Source organism: Ovis canadensis, chromosome 4, assembly GCF_042477335.2.
Source record: "Ovis canadensis isolate MfBH-ARS-UI-01 breed Bighorn chromosome 4, ARS-UI_OviCan_v2, whole genome shotgun sequence".
Lineage (NCBI taxonomy): Eukaryota > Metazoa > Chordata > Mammalia > Artiodactyla > Bovidae > Ovis > Ovis canadensis.
The window spans coordinates 83,338,610-83,350,441 of NC_091248.1; the positions used below are offsets into that span (position 1 = coordinate 83,338,610).

Consider the following 11,832-nt stretch of genomic DNA (forward strand, 5'->3'; position numbering starts at 1 on the left):
AAAATTGCCTTGTAGCCTAGAGCAATGACTGACACTGTGTCTTATCTGATGAAAGTAAGGTAGACATTTAGCAATTATCTGGCTCATGTGATAACGACACTTTCATTATAAATATAAACCAAAAAACCAGTGTCTAAATGACTAGCTTATTTACATTGATTATATCTTCCGGGTGATTTATAAATCTTCATTAGGAAGAAAGTAAGCCTAGTTATAGATTTTTCTTGTCTAAAACTTATCATTAAATATAATGAAGAAATTTCCTTTTCAGAGCACTTTTAATACTCTCCGTACGAGTCTGACACCACAGACTGCAGTACAAGTACTGTCTTTGTCACACAGCTAAGGTCACATGTTGTTAACATTCCTTATTAAAGGAAAACTCTTAATGTGTGTTTTTGATTTTCATTTCTGACACTTAATTAGAATAAATGAAGTTACCCCATTTAAATATTGCAAGAGCTGCCAGGACTCCTGAAACTGCTAGAAAGAGTGATGAAATTAGTGACTTTTCTCATAGGAGGCCAAGTGTTATCAGACACATTAATTCCACATGTGCAGTTGAGCATTTGTGTACCTCCTTGTATGTGGAGAAGAGCCTAAGTGAATCTAAAGGCGTGATCTTTGGCAGCTTTATACGACACGATGGGCATGAAGAGAAGTGTTTATAAAAGAACACATTTGAATTCCTGGTACCTCTCAGTGGGATCACCACATTGTCAAACAGTAAAGGAATGTTTAAATACAAATGAATTACGCTTTCTCTGAATGAAGTCTTCTCTCTGGTGTGTAATTACTGGATGTGTACTTGGGAGTTCCAAGTTCGAGTGAATGTTTTCTTTGTCACTATGAGATTCACCTCACCTCTTGGCACCCATGGTGCAGTAAACAACAGCTTCCAGATGCCCCAAGTATGCCCCTGACAGCAGCCAGCAGATGGCTGTGAGGAAGACAGACACAGTGCCTTCACACACAGCTCCATCCTGGCCTGGCTGGCTTGATTTTGCACTATTTAATAGCCAATACATATAAAAGAAGGCACATAGTTTATATCTAAGATTTGAAATTTGAAGTATTTTCATAAGCAGTGATGAACACACCACCCAAACTTAAGAACCAGAACATTATTGGGTGGGTTTTTTTGCATCTACTCATATGTTCCTCTCCAACCTCTTTCCTCTGTCTCCTCTTCAGAGATAGCCACCATCTTCAACTTTTGTGTTTTATTTTTTCTGTGCTTAAAAAGTAGTTGTGGTATGGCTGAGTTGCTTTGCTGTACACCTGCAACTATTACAACATTGTTAATTGGCTATACTCCAATATAAAATTAGAGAAGGAAATGGCAACTCACTCCAGTATTCTTGCCTAGAGAATCCCGTGGACAGAGGAGCCTGGTGGGCTGCTGTCCATAGGGGTCACACAGAGTCGGACACGACTGAAGTAACTTAGCATGCATGCATGCATTGGAGAAGGCAATGGCAACCCACTCCAGTATTCTTGCCTGGAGAATCCCAGAGACAGAGGAGCCTGGTGGGCTGCCGTCTATGGGGTCGCACAGAGTTGGACATGACTGAAGCAACTTAGCAGCAGCAGCAGCAGCAGCCAATATAAAATAAAAAATTTTTAAATAAAGTAAAACTCACAACAACAACAACAAAGTAGCTGTGGTACATATGCATGTATCTTTAAATTGTGTGTCATTTTGTTTTTCTCATTTTATGTTTTATTAAAATATCATATTGAATTAGTCTTCTACAACTTCATTTGTTTACTCTTTTTATTAAATCCAAGAATGTGTTTCAAAGATCCATCTGTATCGTTACTTGATGATAGCAAAGGTTATGAATTCACTCTAAAGTCCTTGGACATTTGGGTTCCTTCGTGAATTTTAAATTTTATTTATTTGTTTTTTTGCCATTGTGAACCAGTCTGCTGTAAATGTGTCAATTGGTAGTAATTACGGGCTCTCTAGAAATAAGGTCTGGGAGCGCTGGGGTGGGAGTTGGAACTGTTGAGTCTCAGAATATGAGCAAGTTCAATTTTAGGGGCTAGTACCAAACTTTTTCAAAGTGATTGTATCAATTCATATTCTCACCAGCGGCATATAAGAATTCCTGTTAATCCACATCCTCACTAACATTTGATATTTTCAGACCTTCTTTTTTACCAGTCTAGTAGGTATAAAATAACATCGCATTTGGGATCAATTCAGAGCTTTCTTCACCTTGCCCACCCGTGATGACGTTCCAAGCCATCCCAGTGCTGCAGATGTAGCAAGATCTGAAGGAAGTAGAGAAAAAGTGGAAAGTCTCATATTGCACCACGAAGACCCTAAAATTTGTAGAGTTGATCCTTGTAAAAGCATTTCCCATGAGACTCAAGGTATATAACATGTACTTAATTCATTGAATTAATATTTTTAATCTCTCCTACATGCCAGGTATTTTTCCTGTACCTAAGGTACTTTCTCTGGCCCAGGAAGATCACAGTGAATGAAACAGACAAGATCTTTGCCCTTATGGAACTTATATTCTGGTTGGGGAGGAAACAGACAATAAACAAATCCATGTATAATATATAATATCAGAAAACAAAGACCAGCTTTGGGGCCACAGGACCAGTGCTCAATTCTATTCTCTACCCTGTACAGACACTTGACCTCTCTGAGCCCTAGTTTCATGTTTTACAAGTAAAAATTAGTATCTTGCAAGGTTATTGTGAGAATTAAGAGCTGGTGTAGAAAGGTTCCCAGTTTAGTGCTGAGCACAAAAGTTGGTGTTCTCTCCAGTCTGGCCTCTCTGAGGAGTGTCTGAGAACAAAGACTTCAAGGACCTCAGGGGTGGGGCATCTCATCTTCTAGCTGGCTTCTTCTGGAACTGGGCAAACTGGGCAATACTGCCCATACACAAACAGAAGCCTGTGCACCCCTGCCAGCCAGGATCAGCCTGTTCATTTCCTGGTAACTAACCTCTGCTCACCTTCTTTCACTTACATTAATGGGCTGAGACTTGCTGTTTATTGGGTTCTATTCTTTCCAGATACACTATCCTCCTTGCTATTCTTAGACATTCCAGATCACCTCATTTAAAAATTGACTTCAACAACCCAATTAGCAAAAAAATATATGAGCCAGTATGGGGAAATTGAACACTAGTGAATATTGGATGATATTAAGGAATTGTTGATAATTTTTGTGTGGTGATGATATAGCAGCAAGTCAAAGTAAAGTGTTTGCACCTTTATAAATCCATACCGAATATTTATCTGATGTCTTGGATTTGCTTTCAAATAATCCAATATGTGGAGGGAGACTAGTAAATTGATTGGAAGTATAGAAGCAGGGTGATAGATACATGGGGTTCATTATGCAATTCTATTTACTTTTGTATATGCTTAAAATTTTCCATAATAAAAAGTAAACAAATGAGGTAAATGTACTTCTGTCTCAGAATATACTTTGCATGTGCTGTTACCTCTGCCAGGAATGTTGTTCTTCTAGATAGCCACATAACAAACTTCCTTGATTTATGCCAGTCTCTGCTCAAATGTCATTTCCTCAGAAGGGCTTTATCCTATGGAACATGGAGCCTCTTTCTCCTGGGGATAATGTAACTACCCCATGCTTTGAAGAGCATGATATTGGATTGCTTTTATAGTAGCAGTATTCAGAGCAGAATTTAGAGCAGAATAGTATATAGAGCAGAATTTACTCTTGGCTCCTGATAGCTATAGACCCATGCTTCTCAGGACTAGGCATGCACACTCATATGAAACTGATCTGGCTACAGTTCATAGAACTGAGAAAACCAGAGTCCTGGCTTCATTCCCCAAACCACAGAGAACTTGCAGGATCCATGCTCCTAGTTCCCTTTGCCCTGTTTAATGTGACAACAATGTCTTCCGGGCACTCTTGGCAGTCTTTGACTTCTTGTTCTTCCTTGGCTCCCCTCCTCGTATTCTCCACATCTCTTTTAAGGTTGAGAGGAGAAATAGCTACTAAGTCAGCAGGCCTTAGAGCTGTTCATTCCACAAATACCAGCCCACAGGCAGAGGGTAAATGCCAGCAACAGAATCTAGATGTCCTTTTCACAAAGCAACAGATTTTGAAAAGCATGAGCTTGTTTGAGGATTTCCAGTTTAGCATATTTCTCTTTGGAAAAATAAACATACTTTCCCAAGATTCTAAGAACAATCTTATTGCAAACATAACTGTTGTTTTGTTAAGTCACTAAGCTGTGTCCGACTCTTTGCAACCCCATAGACTGTAGGCGTGCCAGGCTCCTCTGTCCATGGAGTTTTCCAGGCAAGAATATTGCTATAGGTTGCCATTTCCTTCTCCAGAGAATCTTCCCGACCCAGGGATCAAACCCACGTCTCCTGCCTTGGCAGGCAAATTCTTTACTGCCGAGCTACCAGGGAAGCCCAACCCATATGTACATGATATTAAAGACTTTTCTTATCTGAACTATACTCATAACAGAATGTTACATAGCTATTGGGACATTATCTAAAAGGAAACCAAAATTTTATTTTTTAATTGATTTTTAATTGGAAGATAGTTGCCTTACAATGTTGTATTGGTTTCTGCCATACAACAATATGAATCAGCATTAAGTATACATATTCCCTCCCTCTTGAACTTCCCTCCCACTCCTCTCAAATTTTGTTTATTTTTTTAAGGTATTTGAAATACAACTTTATTCTGATTCTAAATAAAAAGGAATGGAAATGACAGTAACAAACAAGATTCTACCTCTCAGTATCGTCATGTGACTATAGCAGTCTTGTATTTGAAACTCAAGGAGGAAAAAACTGTGTTCCAAAACACCTAAATATGCAGGTTCCAAAAAATGAAGGTTGTTTTTTTTAAACTGCGACATTCACTCCAAAGCCCATCCATCTCCTTCAGCATCCAAAGATTAAGCACGTGTTCTGCTTAGCTATATAATAAAGTGGCAAACACGCTGCATCACTGACATCACAGGACAGCTGCCTATAAAACTAGACTTCTGACGCTAGGCCCCAGCTTCACTTTCTCAAAGGTCATCATCTTCATCCAGGAGAGCAGTTGTCTGAGCAACCTCTAAATTGTGCTCGTACTGTGCTGCCAAGGCTGGGTCCACGACCACCTCTGGAGGGGCAAGAGCAGGCATGGTGACAAACTCCAAGTTAGGGTCTCCAATCAGTTTTCCAGCAAGCCAGAGGAAGGGCTTTTCAAAGCTGTAGTCACTTTTGGCAGAAATGTCATAGTACTGAAGATTCTCCTTTCAGTGGAAGACAATTGACTTTGCCTTAACCTTTCTGTCCTTAATATCCACTTTGTTGCCACACAACACAACTGGAATGTTCTCACATACTTGTACCAGATCTCTATGCCAGTTAGGCACATTCTTGTAAGTAACTCTTGATGTTATGTCAAACATTATAATGGCACACTGAGCTTATATATGATAGCCATCTCTCAGTCCACCAAATTTCTCCTGACCAGCTGTATCCCATACATTGAACTTAATAGGTCCTCTGTTGGTATGGAACACAAGAGGATGGACCTCAACACCCAAGGTAGCTACATACTTCTTCTCAAATTCACCAGTCAGATGATGCTTCACGAATGTAGTTTTTCCAGTACGACCATCACCAGCCAAAACAAGTTTGAACTGAACTTGGGGTTCTCCTTGGGCAGCCATCGTGATGTTACTTCCAGAAGCATCTCTGCACCCGTCTGACTGAGGGCTGGAAAGATGGCAGAAGCACAAATTCCTGCCCCCCCCAATTTTAGTATGAGAATGTTAAATGTAAAAAGTTTGTGTAAATAGTGCTAAATAAGCACTTTCATATATGTTTGTTCAGCATTTGCTTCCAAGAAAATTTTTCTGCATACCAAACAGAACCATGATTAGGTTCCCACATCTTGTTAAGGCTGACTAATGTGGACTCTGGCTTTTTTTGCATATAAACTTTTATGGGAGAAAGACTGGGATTCTGGGAAAGGCCTCTTTCGTGTAATAAGGATGCCTTATTTTCAATAGTTTCTATGAGAAAGGAAGCACAGAACCAAAAACGCAGACAGCAAGACAGATGACCAACTTCTGCAACATACAAAGGTAAGGCTAGAGCGGAAACGCCAGGGGCAACTGAAGGGGCAGGAGTGTGATCACAGTGGCTTTCAACCTCCCTCTAAGAATAAAGTGTCAAGCTTCATGTTCAAAATGGAATCATTTTCCACAGACAGTTTATTTGCAGGCCTTCCGTTTTATCTGCCAACTAATTCCTACAAAGAATGCTGAGCATGAAGAAACATCAAGGAGCAAATCCATAAAAGTTTGGCTAAATAGTAAACAGTTCATCATTCTCAAGATATTTGACACTGAAGCATATTTTGTGCTTATTTTGCTCTAGCTCAGAAAAATTAATGCAAACTGTACATGTATATTTATCAAGAAATATTTCAGGCATTCAAAAATATAAATAATAAATACCCACTTACCTTGAATCTAGTCCAAAGAATAAAATTTTATTTATCAATACCTGTGTAGGCACCTATGTAACTTTTGAAGATGGTATTCCCTTTCCTACAGGAATAAATACTATTCTGCATTAAGTATTTCACATCCCATGTATTTCTTAAAAATTACATTTCATGCCAAACATGTGGAAGTTATGTACATACGCTTTCAATTCTAAAGCTCTAGGGCATTTTTGACATTGTGCTAAAAATACCTCTTATTGCTCTAATAAGTTATAATAAAAATATTTTTAGCCTAACATGAAGATTTCTACAGTGTATTATTTTAAATAAGTCAATTAATTGATAGTAAATATCTCAAGTTCAGCAATAAATATAAGAAATCTGAAGACTCTAGATTAAATTTATAGTTTTTATTCTACCTTTATTTAAACTTTTTTTTTTTTTAAATCAGCCATTCAATAGTAGAAAGAGCTTGGTCAAAGTCCATGGTGTGTATAATCAAGCAACAGTAGCCAGAATGTAATACTTTAAAAGGACTAATAACTAAGGGTGTACTCTATGCTCTTTAAAGTGGATAGAATTTCCAGCGAACTCAGCCTTGTGCCTGACACTCCATGGTTATAATTAGGCATGTTTCAGAGTTGTATTAGTGCTTGTTAAGCAGCAGGGCACCATTTAATAAATTTCTGTACTGTTATAGCCATCCAAGAGGCCTGTCTGCTACACACCAAGTACTTTTGCCAGAGAGAGGTAGAACAATTGACGCACTTAGAAAGGGCATTGTTTACTGCTAGCTAGGTAAAACACGAATGGGTCAAATGAAGCACAGTTTATTCTGTAAAAGGTCAGCTCAATGATGCATTGTTGGGAGTAGGCAGTGAGTCTAGTGACTTGGTTTTTAGTTCCCAGGACAAACACTTAGTATTATTAATTCAAGTCCACAACCTTTTTATCAGAAACTGAAATCTAAGGAACTCTAAAAGCTGACAATTTGTTCAAAACTCATTTGATGCCAAAACCATATAGCGATCTGAACTCATTTAGTGGCAAATCATCACCTGCATCGACATTAAGTTATTTAAAGTCTTTATGTAAACCCATTACTGTGACTATTTATATGTTTTACTGCAGAAGTATTAATGTACTTGATTAGAGGGTTTTGCTCCAGAGACCCTGGGGGTGCTATGTATTACATAGAATTACCATTTTAAAACCCCAAATCTTATGAATTCTGGAATTGGCCCTACAGGTTTAAAATTTGGGGTTGTTGAGCTATAATGGCTGCCACTGATTTAATGGCCACTATGGGCTGGACTGTCAGCCCTATTTCATTTTAGTTCCATATTGACCTATGGTTGCAAGCATAGTTCTGCACCCTTGTTGTTGGATTAAAATACATTGAACCTTTAATAAGACTTTTCCTGCTGCCTCTGATCACTGGGAAAACCCCAAAGCCTGACAACAGTGCTAAAAGTGAGGAAGATAAGTGCTTGTACTTTCCACCTTCAGTTCTGAAAAAATCTTCAGATGTGGGCCCACGAACTTGCTAAAAAAGGGTTAGATTGCTTCTCCAGCTATCACCCTGTCACCAAACAGTCTAAAAGAAATACCAGGGTTGTGAGTTCCTTCTCTCTACCGTGCTTTCTTTCTGCATCTTCTTTGCCCATCCCCTACCCGACCCAAGTGGTGCGTGCTGCCTTGTGCTCGGTTGTGTCTGACTCTTTGCAACCCCAGGCAAATCCCTGTCCTAGGGATTATTCTGGCAAGAATACTGGAGTGGATTGACATTTCCTTCTCCAGGCGATCTTCCTGACCCAGGGATTGAACCTGCATCTCCTATGGCTTCTGCATTGGCAGGTGGATTCTTTGCCACTGAGTCACCTGGGAAGCCCACCCAACCCAAGGGAGGAGGACACTGAAAAAACCACAGGGAGACTCATGCATTTGGGAAGTGCCTGCAAAAAGAAGGGAAATGATTTCCAGCTGAAGTTATGATTATGCCCTGGAATTGGTAATCTACCCTCTGTATCTGTTTGACCAGAGGAAAAGACATTGGGTGTGATGACAACAAGGACAGAATGGATAGTTGAGGAGTAAATTGCTCCTTTACTAAAGTAGTATAGCCGATGTACTCAAAGATGGCACAGTTTTAGGCTTAGCCAGTATAGCATCAATTAAACTACAGTTTTTTTTTTTTTTTAATCTAGTCAGATTCCCAACAGGCATGGCAAGGATATAGGATTTTTCTTTGACCAAGTGTACAGTGAAAAAGATTATCAGGCTTGGGACTTTCCTGATAAGTGAGGAAGTCTCCACACTCAGTGACTAAGACTCCACACTCCTGATGCAGGGGGCCCAGGCTCCATCCCTGGTCAGGGAACTAGATCCCACATGCCTCAACTGAAAATTCCTCATGCTGCAATCAAGACTGAAGATCTTGCATGCTGCAACTAAGACCTAGTGGAGCCAAATAAATAAATAGTTCTTAAAAAGATAGGCAGGCTGGAGCTATCTTGTGAGTACCCTACTGGAGAAGTCTTCTTGTGGGGCAAGAGGACACCAGCAACAAGTTTAGGGTCATATGGGAGAGAAGAAGGAATTGATGGACTTCAGCATACATCAGGCTAGTTTATCCCAAATCAGAGGAATAAACAGTGGACAGACAGGTCAATGATGGAGACCCCCAAAGAAACCCTGTATATGCTCCATTGGACACCTGTTCCAAAGACTACAGCCATAGTCAAGGGAGGACAATAGTTTACATAAGTAAAAGGCCATTTGCCTTCATTCCCTTCTCTCCCTCTTGCCACCACACACAGAAGAGCAAAGGACCCAAGAGTGCATGTGAGCACGTGAGGCTCCCTCTCAGGCTTCTCTCACTTTGATATTCATCATTCTCCCCATGCTGCCGCCATCCCATTCCATCCTTTCCTCCACCCTGACAGAGAAGTGTTGTTCCCTGCTCTGTGGCTCAGGACTGAACAAAAGAACATTGTTTCTCTCAGCTCAGTAAAACAGGTTGGAATTTTCCAAAGGAACCTGACTGAAGACAGAGACATAAGCACAGAAAACACAAAGCCTGATAGTCAGGCTAACAAAGTACAGGTTTCCAAACCCACAATAGCTAGACAGTGTCAGGCTTTCAACCACTGCGCTTACCCCCTCTCTCAGAGTCCTGCCCAGAGAAATTTGCTTCAAATCATCCACAGACATTCTCTGCAGGCCTTTATCTGCATGCCTTGTCAAAGGAGGGTTTGAAATACATCCTGGCTGAACAACAGGGGATGCATACATAGATTAAGAAATAGTACATTTCCTTAGTTTTTGAGTCAGACTTGAGTGACTTTACGAGAATTCCTTCTCCTCTCTGAGCCTTCTTTTTTTCATCTATATTGCACATATTTAGTATAGTTGTGATGTGCTCACATAAATGCTTGCATATGGTAAGTACTCAGGAAGCATTTGCTCTTCTTATCATTATTCAGTGCAGGAAAACAATGCTGGGCAGTTTCAAAACCAACCATCACTGTCTTCCTTCTCTATGTTTATGTTTCTTCTCTCCATTCTTTTCACATACCTTCTACCCTCGCAGAGAGACAAAGTTTATTTCCTCATACCTGAATGCATCTAACAGGTTGCCTTACTAATTTGAACAAACCAGGTGAAATTTATCAACCCACTCACAGGTGAAGCTTGTCTTCTTAAAGTTCTAGCTTGGCATCTAGACCGTGACGACACATTATTATTACATCCCAGGATTAGCTGACTATTTCCATCCATCTCTTCTCCGAAGGAAATCTTCATTTCCAAAATCCAGGTAGTGGACTTGATCAAAGTCAGCCACTCATCACACTTTACCCCAAATCATACGGCTCATGTTTGAGCAGGTAAACCACACCCTTCTCATCTCCAGCCAGGTGTCAGAAAGACCCATGCTCAAACTTCAGTACTAAATGACTAACAGCAAGTGCTTAATCTTTCCAAGCTTTGGTTCATTCTTTATGGAATGATAATCAGAAAATCTCCCTAACAGTCTTTGAAGATTAAATAAGAAAATGAATGTTAAGTACTCAGGGTGGACACTGACCCACAGTACCACAGACACAATAAGTAATGGCCGACAGCATCATTACATGTTTATAATATCACAATTACCTTACATGATCAATTAAGTGGACAATTTATATCAAAAGATCAAAAGGGACTTTCTTTTACATAGTATTTCACCCACATAGAACCTACTCTGTAAACCAGTGGCTCTCAAACTTGTGATTCATCAGTCCCTGTTTACGATGAACCCTGATAAACCTCCTACTCACTTTAGATAGCAGTCCAGATGACACATTTATGGACCCGGTTTCCTAATTTTGGTCCATCTTTATTGCCATTTCCAGTCACATGACTAAGCAGAGTCTCCCTGCATTTATTATTCTTGGAAACCTGTCGGTTAAGGGCAAATAATTTGAACAACTATTAATAGATTTACATTTTACATTCATGTATTAGAGCTGGAGCCCTCTGTTTCCAGCCAAAGTCCCTTCTGCAAAATAAAGCCATTTCTGCTGCATAGTAGGAACTGAAATATTCATAAAATACATAACTCTTAAACCCAGATTATTATTCATAACAAAACTGCAAACAGAGCCTTAAGGGATGCATGTGTTAGTTATTATTTCTGAACCACAGGCAGAGGATGGCTAAATGCCCCTCAAGTTGCCATCTTGTCTGAACAATGAATGGTTCATGGATAGCAGGTGTAGCCAAGGCTCTTTAAAATATAGTGGGATGCGGTACATTGAGCTTCTGAATGTGACTCACCTGGTTTTGAGGTTTAGTTAGCTCTGTGTGACACTGGAAACTAGGATAAGAAAGAACAAAGAATAAGGTTTAAGCAGAACAATTGGGAGTACTTGCAATGTGTTTGCATATAATACCAGAGGCTGAGAAGTTCATTGAAAATTTATACACCAGATAAGAGCTAGATGGTCCCTGGAGTCCTTTCCAAATCTGAAACCTAAGGTACCAAAAGAATAAAGGTAGAAAAGGGCCAGGGAGAGAATATTAATATAAGGGAAAGGAAGCAGTCATAAAATACATAACTCTTAAACCCAGATTACTATTCATAACAAAACTGCAAACAGAGCCTTAAGGGATGCATGTGTTAGTTATTATTTCTTGGCCATTATCTATATGTAGGCAAGCCAGTGTAGAACAAATCTCTATACTACCCTTTCCTTTGTGGTGGGAAAAGTCTACATAAATCATGTACTGGGTGACTAGGGTCACAAGCACTGATGTAAGATTACAGGGACTCAGGTGATGCTCCTGGCAAATAACTGCTAACAATTTTCTTTGGGAAACAG

General features: G+C 39.7%; 1 pseudogene; it reads right to left on the bottom strand.

The window, feature by feature from the left end:
* Nucleotides 1-4,848: 4,848 nt before the first annotated feature.
* Nucleotides 4,849-5,740, bottom strand: LOC138439705 (GTP-binding nuclear protein Ran-like; annotated as a pseudogene).
* Between the last annotated feature and the right edge of the window lie 6,092 nt (nt 5,741-11,832).